Genomic DNA, 10,187 nt, shown 5'->3' with positions numbered 1-10,187 from the left:
ACTTGATGGACTAATGTCTTTATTCAACCTCAAATACTATGTAACTATATATAATATCTACTATATTTGTGTGTATATATATATATATATACATTGATAAAAAAAACAGAGACGGTACCTCCCTGAAATGAGAAGGGCACCTCCCTGAAATAAGGTTTTGCAGGTTGGGATGTCTGTATCTGACATGTGATTTTTAACCTACAATCTCGTAAGTGCATTTGTTTGTGTGTTTTCACTTTCATTTTTTGAATTGTTGATCTTAACCATACTCATTAGCATGAGATAATTTCACTTATTGAGTTTATTTATATACACTTTGACTGAGCGCAACAAAAATTAGCACCATTATACACGATTATAATAATCACATATTGTTGCAGCTGGTCTATTGTTTGGAACACAATTATACTCCTAGCGCAGCTATTATTATTCATCTGTTCTCTTCTCCTGCCTTCTCCAAACTCTTCACACTTTTGTGAATAACCCTGTGAATGTTGTCCAATTTCTGGCTGCATTAACATCTACTGTTGGGACCATTAAGAGGTTGCATAGATTCCTAAATTTCATGATATTCCATAGATCAAACAGATCCACATGGAAATGTTTAGGTTAATCACATATTGAAAAAAATCAGCAATTATTAATCAGCAGTGGGTACGTCTATGTGCTTTGCCTTTCTCTCACTGAAACAACGTCTTTAATTACATAAAAATCATATATAGGGGTCTATTCACGAAGCTGCCGAGGGATCTGGCCGTAGCTTCGGCCGATCCTTCGGATAGCTTCGGCCCCAGGACCCCTTCGGTTCAGGAGAACCGAGGGGGTGCTGTACGGGCTATTCACAATAGCCCTACAGCTCCCAATCACGGCCGAGCAGCTCAGTCGAGCGCTGAGCCGTGCTGAAAGCCGAAGCTGGCCGAGCGGCCGGCCATTGGCCGGCCGACAGCCTGCTTCTGACAGCTGGGCGGAGCCAGCCGTGATCTTACGGCTGGCTCCGGCCACTTTCAGAGAGATCAGCGTCCCTGGTTGCTAACCAGGGACACTGATCTCCAAACATCTAACTCTCCCTGGCGCCCCGGGAGTCTCCTGCTCCCGGCCGCCAAGGAGAGAAACACTGCTGTGTCCTTTTTTTTTAATTCTGACCAGCCCTCTTCTGCAGTTCCCCATCAGGTCCATCAGCAGAGGGCGGGTACAATGCTAGTTTACTATTGGCTATTGCAAATTGAAATAGCCAATAGTAAACTACCAATGCTTTTGAATGGGAATTCGTTGAAGGGGCACATTCTTAGTTGAAGGGGCACATTTATATGAGATCATATTGAACCACAGCTTAGTAAACTTTCGCACAGGAATATATTGACATATTGTACTGGAATTTTTTTAACTCTTCTGCTAGTTCAGATTTCGTGGCTATCGGCTGGCTCCGGCCACTTGCAGAGAGATCAGCGTCCCTGGTTGCTAACCAGGGACACTGATCTCCAAATAGCTGACTCTCCCTGGCACCCCGGGAGTCTCCTGCTCCCGGTCGCCAAGGAGAAAAACCCCGCTGTGCCTTTTTTCTTTATTCTGACACGAGCGATGTCAGAATAGAGAGACATCTCGGTGCTGATTTCAGCCGATGTACCGCTGAAATCAGCCGTACCAGCCTGAAGTGAATAGCCGAACAGTGTTCGGCTCACTTCACTTCTGATCGGTCATTCACTCGGCTGCCCTCGGCAGCTTTGTGAATAGACCCCATAGTGTTTTTGTAAATAATACATGTCAAGACTATTAATATATGTCAGTGCTATTGTTCTTAAAGGAGAACTATGGGGTTAAGGCTTTTCCCCATAGTTCTCCTTAGGGTAACGGGAGGACACAAACTAGCGTCCTCCCGTCACCCTAAGCTCAGTATACAGCTCGCGGTATACTGAGACGCCACAGTATACCGCGAGCTACTGCTCGCGGTATACTGAGACGCCGCAGCTGAAGCGCATCCCGACAATTATGTCTGGATCCGCCCAGCTGCATGAGGGACAGCTGGCTCTGCCTATCTAGTGGCTCTGGCCTATCAGTGATGGCGGCTCGATCCTGTCACGGCAGAGAGCTATGATATGTGTTCGCTCACCTCCCGATCTACTGAGCTGACCTGTGACAGTCTCATTGTCACAGGTCGGCTAGAACTATGAGGTGTGTGAAAAGCACTCGCCTCATAGTTCTCCTTTAATTACTTTCAGTGATCAAACTCTTAATACAGGACATAGAACAAAATATAAATGATGCATTGATTACTAAAAGATACCAATGCACCAATAATTGCAAATGACTGCAAGTATACTGTTAGCATAAAGAAAACTAATTTTTACTGATTAGCTATACCCACAATACACAAACTCCACAGTGAAAAACGTTAGACTTTAAAACACGCTTGTGGTCTATGAATCCTTTCAGGGATGCACAGATACCGATACCATATCATTTTCACGAGTACTGGTACTGGTGAAAATGCTTGATACTAAAAGTCGATACTGGCCCTTTAAAACTTTAAACCAAAGCGGCTGCTGTATTGCTGGGGACCTCATGGCAGCCTTCGGGGACCTCACAGATGCTGTTTACAGCGCCGGTCCGGCCGCATATCTCCTCCTCCTTCCTGCCGCTCGCACAGCCATGGTGAGACCCCGCCACCTGAAAAGTCCTGGTGGCACTCCTCTGCCCGCACAGCTATAGTGACGCCCTGGTAATGCCCAGTTGCCCGCAGAGCCCTGGTGAGACCCACAGCTGCCAGCACAGCCATGGCGACACCCCGCCACCCGCACAGCCCTGGTGACCCCCTGCCACCCTCACAGCCCTGGTGAGACCCACACCTGCTCGCACAGTCATGGTGAGACCCGGCACAGCCCTGGTGAAACCGCACAAGCATGGTGAGACTGTACAGCCATGGTGAGACCGCATTAAGCCCTGGTGAAAACTCATGCAACCCTGGTGGAACTGCACAGCCATGGTGAGACCGTATACAGCCCTGGGGAGACCCGGCACAGCTCAGGTGAGCCTCCACACAGCCCTGGGGAGACCCGCACAGCCTCCTGAGAACCTGCTGAGCCTTAGGGAGATCGCACACAGTCCTGGTGAGACCCTGCGCATCCTCCTGAGACTGCACAGCCCTGGTGAGACCCGATACATCCCTGGTGAGACCCTGTACAGCCCTAGTTAGACCCGCACGGCCTCCTGCGATGACACACAGCCCTGGTGAGCAACACAGTATGTAGCTTAATATTGTTTTGTATTGTTGTATAATGTATTACTGGGATTTGTAGTCTTCTATAGCTGGTGGTATTTTGCAATGCTGTACAATGTATTGCTGGGATTTGTAGTCCCTCTACAGCTTGGAGTCAGTGGCGGAACTACCAGGTTTGCAGCGTTTACAGCTGCGACTGGGCCCTGGCGCTCCACCACTGTCCTAAAATCATTAGTCTGCATTGTTTTAGAAAAACCTGTCGCATGACACTAAAAAAAAAAAGTAGCTGTAATTGGCATTGGCAAGTACTTGAGGAAAAGTATCAGTACTCATACTCTGTCTTGAAAAAATGGTATCCGTACATCCCTAGATCCTTTCATTTGTAGTTTTCAGCATTCATGCTAATGTAGAGTTAAATTGTTTTGTTGTGACAGTGATTGTCACCATACACATCATCTTTAATTTCTTACAGACTCAAACAAAACTAAAAACTATATAAATATGTAAATCCCATATGGCAGCAAAGCCATCAGATTGGTTAAATTGGCAGTCATGCAGACTCTTGCCAGAATAAACCAGAGGCTACAAAAATGATTGCCTTTTTTAAAAACTGTTGCAAGTCTTCACAGGAATAAAGCATAGGCTTCCCACCTAATCCTTTCTTATTAGTAGTATAGATATGTTGAAAATTTTAAAATGCTGCTGATTTTGTTGGAATCTGCACAGGAGGGTTTGTAAGGTCTTTAGTGTACCGTATTAAGAAAAGTCTTTACTGACCTTATGAGAACTGAAAGGCTCCTTGACCAGCTGGCCTTATTCAGTATTACCTGCAGGCATAAATTTGGAGTCCATCAGGGTAGCGTGTTAGAGAGGGGATACGTTATGGGTAATGAATACAATCTGCATTTACACAAACACTGTGGCTCATCAACCAGGACAAAAGATGAAACTAAGAATCTCAAGAGTCAGCTTTCTGGTCTACCATTAAGCATACAGGCAGCAATATAATCATTTATTATAACAATTTATTTTAAATAACCCCCCAAAAATGTTTTTCATTTTTTTTAGGATGTAACACTAATGAGGAGTTGGTTACTAAACATCCAGTTTAGTTCATTACTAGGGTATCCTTGGCAGTCTAGTGGTTTTTAAAAGAAATCACTGGTGTATCCCTTTTCAAATGATTTCATTATTGGGGCACCTCTGGTGGTCACGTGTACTTACCAGTTTAAGGTGGTCTTATCTTCTCTGATGCTTCTACTAAAACAACCTGCTATTTGTCTTTTAGTTTTTACTCGGGTGCGATCACATTGTGTTGGGTCATGTGACTACTTCTAAGCTGATGCAATAAAAAAAAAAGGCCAAGACCTGCACAGATCCAGTGCCCCCCCTCTGCTGTAGGAATCAATAACAGGTCCATGCTGAAACCATCTACTATTTTTCTAGTGGTCGAGATTTACAATACAGAAATGAAGGTAGCTGTGGGAGATTTGCATTCCGCGGTGTCATCAATGTTTGTTGTGTGAGAGGGAGACCTGCACAAACAGCTATAACACATAGTACAGTGCAGGCATTATGTGCAACTGTGGCAGCTCACTGAAATGTAGCTTTTATTTAGGTTGTAGTATTAAATATAGAAATTTGAATTGCATAATAGGTCGGCTTTTACAAGTATTCACTAATTGCTTCCTGTTCCATGCATTTTGGCTTTTTTTTTTCTTCAAGTAATACCTCTAAATGATTATTATTCAGCACAACGATTCTTAGTTGAAGGGGCACATTTATATGAGATCATATTGAACCACAGCTTAGTAAACTTTCGCACAGGAATATATTGACATATTGTACTGGAATTTTTTAAACTCTTCTGCTAGTTCAGATTTTGTGGCTATCTGTCTGCAGTCGCTTTCAGTGTTACTTCAAGGCTTGGCATTTATACTAAAATACTTGAAACTAGCGGAGACTGTGTCCCAACACACACCCCAGACTTGCTCAATCTGAATGGCACCTCGCCCCCTAGTTTAAATAGCTAGCACATATAAAGACTTTTGGGGTTTAAAGAGGCATGCCACCATTGCATAAGTAAAAAGTATATAGTTGTCTCTCTCTCTTCCCCAAGAAACCCCCCATCCCCCAAAACCCTTCACAAACATAAAACCACCTACATTAACCCTCCCTTAGCCAAACTATATTGACCATTCATCTTGATCAAATATAGTGTAATACAGGTGAAACTCGAATAATTAGAATATCGTGCAAAGTTCATTTATTTCACTAATGCAACTTAAAAAGGTGAAACTAATATATGAGATAGACTCATTACATGCAAAGCAAGATAATTCAAGCCGTGATTTGTCATAATTGTGATGATTATGGCTTACAGCTCATGAAAACCCCAAGAACCCCAAATCCAGAACCTCAAAAAAGTAGATTATTACATGCAATCAATAAAACAAGGATTGTACATAGAACAATATCCGACCTCAGAAAAGTACAAGTACTCAGTACTTGGTTTGGGCCCCTTTTGCAGCACTTACTGCAATTACTTTTGCACGATATTCTAATTATTCGAGTTTCACCTGTATTGTCTATATCAAACATATATTATGTGGCAACATCCATTATGGTTTCACTGAGATCGACCATCCGTTTCCTCTCTCCCTTCACGGCTTCACAGAAGGCCACTGCCGCCCCTGCCATGACACCAGTCCGCAACTCACAACCAAGCACCATGCCTGGCAAGCATACCGGTAAATCGGGGCTCCTGATACTGGTTCGACGGATAGGTGAATTGGTCGGGGTCAAGACCAGGCTCCCTCTCCGATCCCCACGCCGGTTTTTCTGAACAGTGCCTACTCTCCAGGCTCAGACTATTTGGCCTCCTCATGGAGTTGAAGTATGGAAGTGACCGGGGGATGGAGAGACATCCTGCCTACTCTACCTACCAAATAGGACTTAGACACGATGGCCTCCAAACCAGTGGTTCTCAAGCTGTGTAACCTCAGGACCCACATTTGTCCTTGGTCATTAAGTCACGACCCAAGTTGCAGTGCCATAGAATGCATGGCATTGCGTGCTCTGATGCGGGCGATAGAACTGTGGGTGGTAGATGCATTTGAGGTGCCATTCAAATGAATTGCAATGCACCTCCCACACCAGAACAGGTGCGATTGCGTTGTACAACGTGTTAATTGCACAGGATTGTGCGATTAACGTACTGCCCTAGTGTGAATGATCCCTCAAAAACACTGACAGACCCAGACAACCATTGACACACAATCTCACACACTGACAGACATTTTCACACACACATCACACAAATTGTTTTTGTTTTTTTAAATCCACCCAGACTCCCTACCTTACGAGAACTGCAATGGATCCTCAGCCTGGGGTCCAGGGTGGGCTGCTGTGCTGTGACTGAGCTCCATCCATATGTGCACTGCTTGTACAGCTCCCTTGCACACCATGAAGAGTTGCCAAGAGCCAGAATGTGACATTACTCCGGTCCAGGCACCTCTACACGACACATGAGGGAGTTGTAAGCAATGCACTTATGGATGGAGCTTCCTCGCGGCCATAACCCCAGCCCACCTCACCTCAAGCTGACATTCAATATCGGGCGGCATATTTTGAATGGTTGCTCAGCGCGAGAACTGACAGTGCTGCACTAGGGGGAGGCTGAGGAGCCTCTCACCTAGAAAAGTGGAAGGCACGTGGCGACCCACTGAACATGGGGTCGCGACCCACTTTTGGGTCATGACCCACCAGTTGAGAACCAAGGCTCTAAACTAGTTCAAGCCCTCTGACAAGAGGTACAAGACATAAAACAACAGGTGGTCTCCCTCGATCAGAAAGCCACAGTGGTTGAGACTACTACTTCAGGTCTCGCTACTTGGGTGGCGGCCATTGAATCCACACAAGCTGACACAACAGGCTAACTGCAATATTTTTACATCAAGATGGTGCAGAAAACCGTAATAATTTACGATTGAAAGGCATAGCGGAGGTGACTTCAGGTGCAAACTTGCGAACTACGGTTACAGCTATTCTCAACCAGCAGCTGGATAGACCTTCCACTGAGAATATGGAACTTGATCATGTACACAGAGTACAGGCCTACCATAATGCTTCCCTGGGGATTCCGCGTGATGTACTCTGCCGAGTACACTTCTATACGGTTAAGGAGGACATTCTACGCCAGGCGTGGCAACGTGGACAGGTAGAATTTGATGGCGCCACAATACAAGTCCTATCGGACCTGTTCCGTCATACTCTACAGATGCGCAGGATGCTGAGGCCCCTGCTGGATACCATCAGAGCAGCCGGAGCTACCTACCGATGGGGTCAACATTTTCACCTAGTGGTGCATCGTAACGGAGATCTCTCTCTTTGCATACCCCCTGCTCAGTTGCCAAATCTTTTCCAGTTCTTGGATTTAGAACCAATGGCCTTGCTGAACTGGTTGGATTTTCCTGTTGGCTCATCTGATGCCATTTTTCTTCCACAAAGATCAGTGATGCCTGCATGTTCCAGTCAGCGACATGGCCCTCAATTACCCTCCTGGCCGAATCCGACCTGGCATGAGGCCTGAAGACGCGGCAGCTCGGTTTGCAACCTTTGGCGGATCATCTAGTCGCATTGGTGTTATCCCGGACTGCTCTTTGTTTCTTCTTGGGGCTTTTGCAGGTGATACCGGTTATTTCATGTGCTAAGTGGATTTCAGGTATTTGCTTTAACCATGCCTTGTGTCTAATGTCACCGGATATGTCACCGGATATGTTTAGCACACTGCATTATGGGGACGTTGTTGATTCCTCTCACCATCCTTGTGAAGCACAGTAAACTGCTATTGCACTTGGTCATCGTACGCTAACCTTCCTACACAGGTATACTTTTCTACTACTTACATCATCTGCCTTGAAGAGTGGGCTGATTTGGTATATTTGGATGACTCCTTAATCTGTCATGTTTATTTGTTTTTTCTTATTTACTCCTTTGACAGTGAATTTGGCCTCAGTGTAATTTGTGGCTGGTAAGTGCTTTAGGATGGTTATTGCACTCCTCTATTCCTGTCGTTCTTACTTGGCATGAGGTTTTTTGTTGTTCAGTCGACAGATATAGTTGGGAACCATAGCCATGCATCTCCCTAATAATTTTCTGTATTTTACCAATTATATTGCTTACTGATACAATACACAGTTCTACTTTTATAATTCTTTGTCCTACCCCCCCCCACATAGGGTTTTACCTGAGTGTACACCTCAGGTTGGTTTCTCAATAAGTGGTTTGGCTAGACCGTTAGCCTGGTCTAGCTGTTTTCTTTTGTGACTAGGTCCTGTTTCTTTCCTTCCTCTCTGCAGTCAGCATTCACCTCTTGGGACTCTCTGGTCTCCCTGTTTCTTTCCTTCCTGTAGTCAGCAGTCACCTCTTGGGACTCTCTGGTCTCCCTGTATCTCCTTAGCACACTTACCTCTCTCTACGAACTTCGTTCTTTGGTCTTTTCGTTCCTTCCCCTTCTGCTCCTTAAGCCCCCTGTGACGGACCGCTTGGTACCCCGACTGGGTACCTCCGTCAGAAAACAGCTTCCTCTCCGCTGGAACCCGAATCTCAGTGTCCTCAGCCCAAACCTGCCTAATTATTGGACAGAACCAATATATTAGGACAGAACGCTAAACCACTCAATCATTAGATGACACCAATGTTGAGGTGGAAACCAAGATCTGCTTTATTGAAGGAAGCACACAGAGTTTATACCTGACAGGATCAGATTAGAGTTCAGTGTGTCCCCTCCCCCAGACAGCTAGGTGCCGCATTAGAAGTCTTTTAAGCACAGACACTCTTTGAGATGAATGCCCTTAATTAGAGAGGAACTTAATCCCATCATTGCAAACAATGGCCCCTCCCCCAGACAGCCTGCGGCCTTTAGAAGAATGGTTCACATCAAGGCAAATAGTGACAAGTTCTCTCTCTAGATGAAATATTAAACTAGGAACACACAGCACACAAAGTTCTCCGGGGTAATAAATCTCTGCAGCCCTAGGTCCGTGGTCTGTAGGAAGGAGGCTAGCCCTCAGGCTCCTCCAGCAGCCCTGGTGACGGTTCAGTCTGTCACACCCCCGTCCTCCTTTCCTCTCTCCCGGGGTCTCCCCTCTGGACCTTGTGTCAGTCATGTCTACTGTAAAATGTACATTATTAATGTCAGGAGACTTAGCCTCCCAGAGAAGCGCACTCGATTGTTAACTGATTTGAAGAAATCCAGGTCTCAGATAGTCTTTCTACAGGAGAGCCATTTCAATGTGGGCAAGACACATAAATTGTTCAACACAGATTTCCCGCAGGTCTACCATTGTGCCACTCCACTCTCTAAATCGAAAGGGGTCAGTATACTTATTGCTAAGTCTATTTCCTGGCCGTATGTGGATCAATATGTGGATACGAACGGACGTTTTTTATTTCTTAAGGGCAAAGTGGGCCTCCTGCCAGTAAACTTTGTTAATGTATACTTTCCAAATTCAGACCAGTTAGGTTTTCTTAGTCAAGTAGTCCAGCTTCTTTTGGAGTTCGCTGATGGTTACCTGATATTCGTTGGGGACTTCATCTTTGCCATGGACCCCCTACTGGGTGTCTCTAGGGGAACCTCCCACTTGGCATATTCCTACCTTAAACGTCTAAAATCTGAGCTGAACCTCCTTCACTTGGTCGATACATGGAGATTCACTCATCCACAAGGTAAAGACTACACGTTCTATTCGGGGGTCCATCAGACATACTCCTGCCTCAAATACTACACAGAGTTTATACCTGACAGGATCAGATTAGAGTTCAGTGTGTCCCCTCCCCCAGACAGCTAGGTGCCGCATTAGAAGTCTTTTAAGCACAGACACTCTTTGAGATGAATGCCCTTAATTAGAGAGGAACTTAATCCCATCATTGCAAACAATGGCCCCTCCCCCAGACAGCCTGCGGCCTTTAG

At 45.4% G+C, this 10,187-nt stretch overlaps 1 protein-coding gene across 1 annotated transcript in view; it reads right to left on the bottom strand.

The window, feature by feature from the left end:
* Window positions 1–4,043, bottom strand: part of LOC108802290 (adhesion G protein-coupled receptor L3-like) — a 33,096-nt gene extending 29,053 nt beyond the window's left edge. Inside the window, exon 1 of the mRNA XM_018574156.1 lies at window positions 3,992–4,043. The gene's annotated coding sequence lies outside the window, so the exon portion shown is untranslated. The remainder of the gene's footprint in view (window positions 1–3,991) is intronic.
* Window positions 4,044–10,187: the final 6,144 nt, after the last annotated feature.

Source organism: Nanorana parkeri, unplaced genomic scaffold (assembly GCF_000935625.1).
Source record: "Nanorana parkeri isolate BGI_ZX_2015 unplaced genomic scaffold, ASM93562v1 scaffold2777, whole genome shotgun sequence".
In the NCBI taxonomy this organism is placed as follows: Eukaryota; Metazoa; Chordata; class Amphibia; order Anura; family Dicroglossidae; genus Nanorana; species Nanorana parkeri.
The sequence above is the reverse complement of the archived record's forward strand: the minus strand, read 5'-3'. Positions and strand labels throughout refer to the sequence as shown.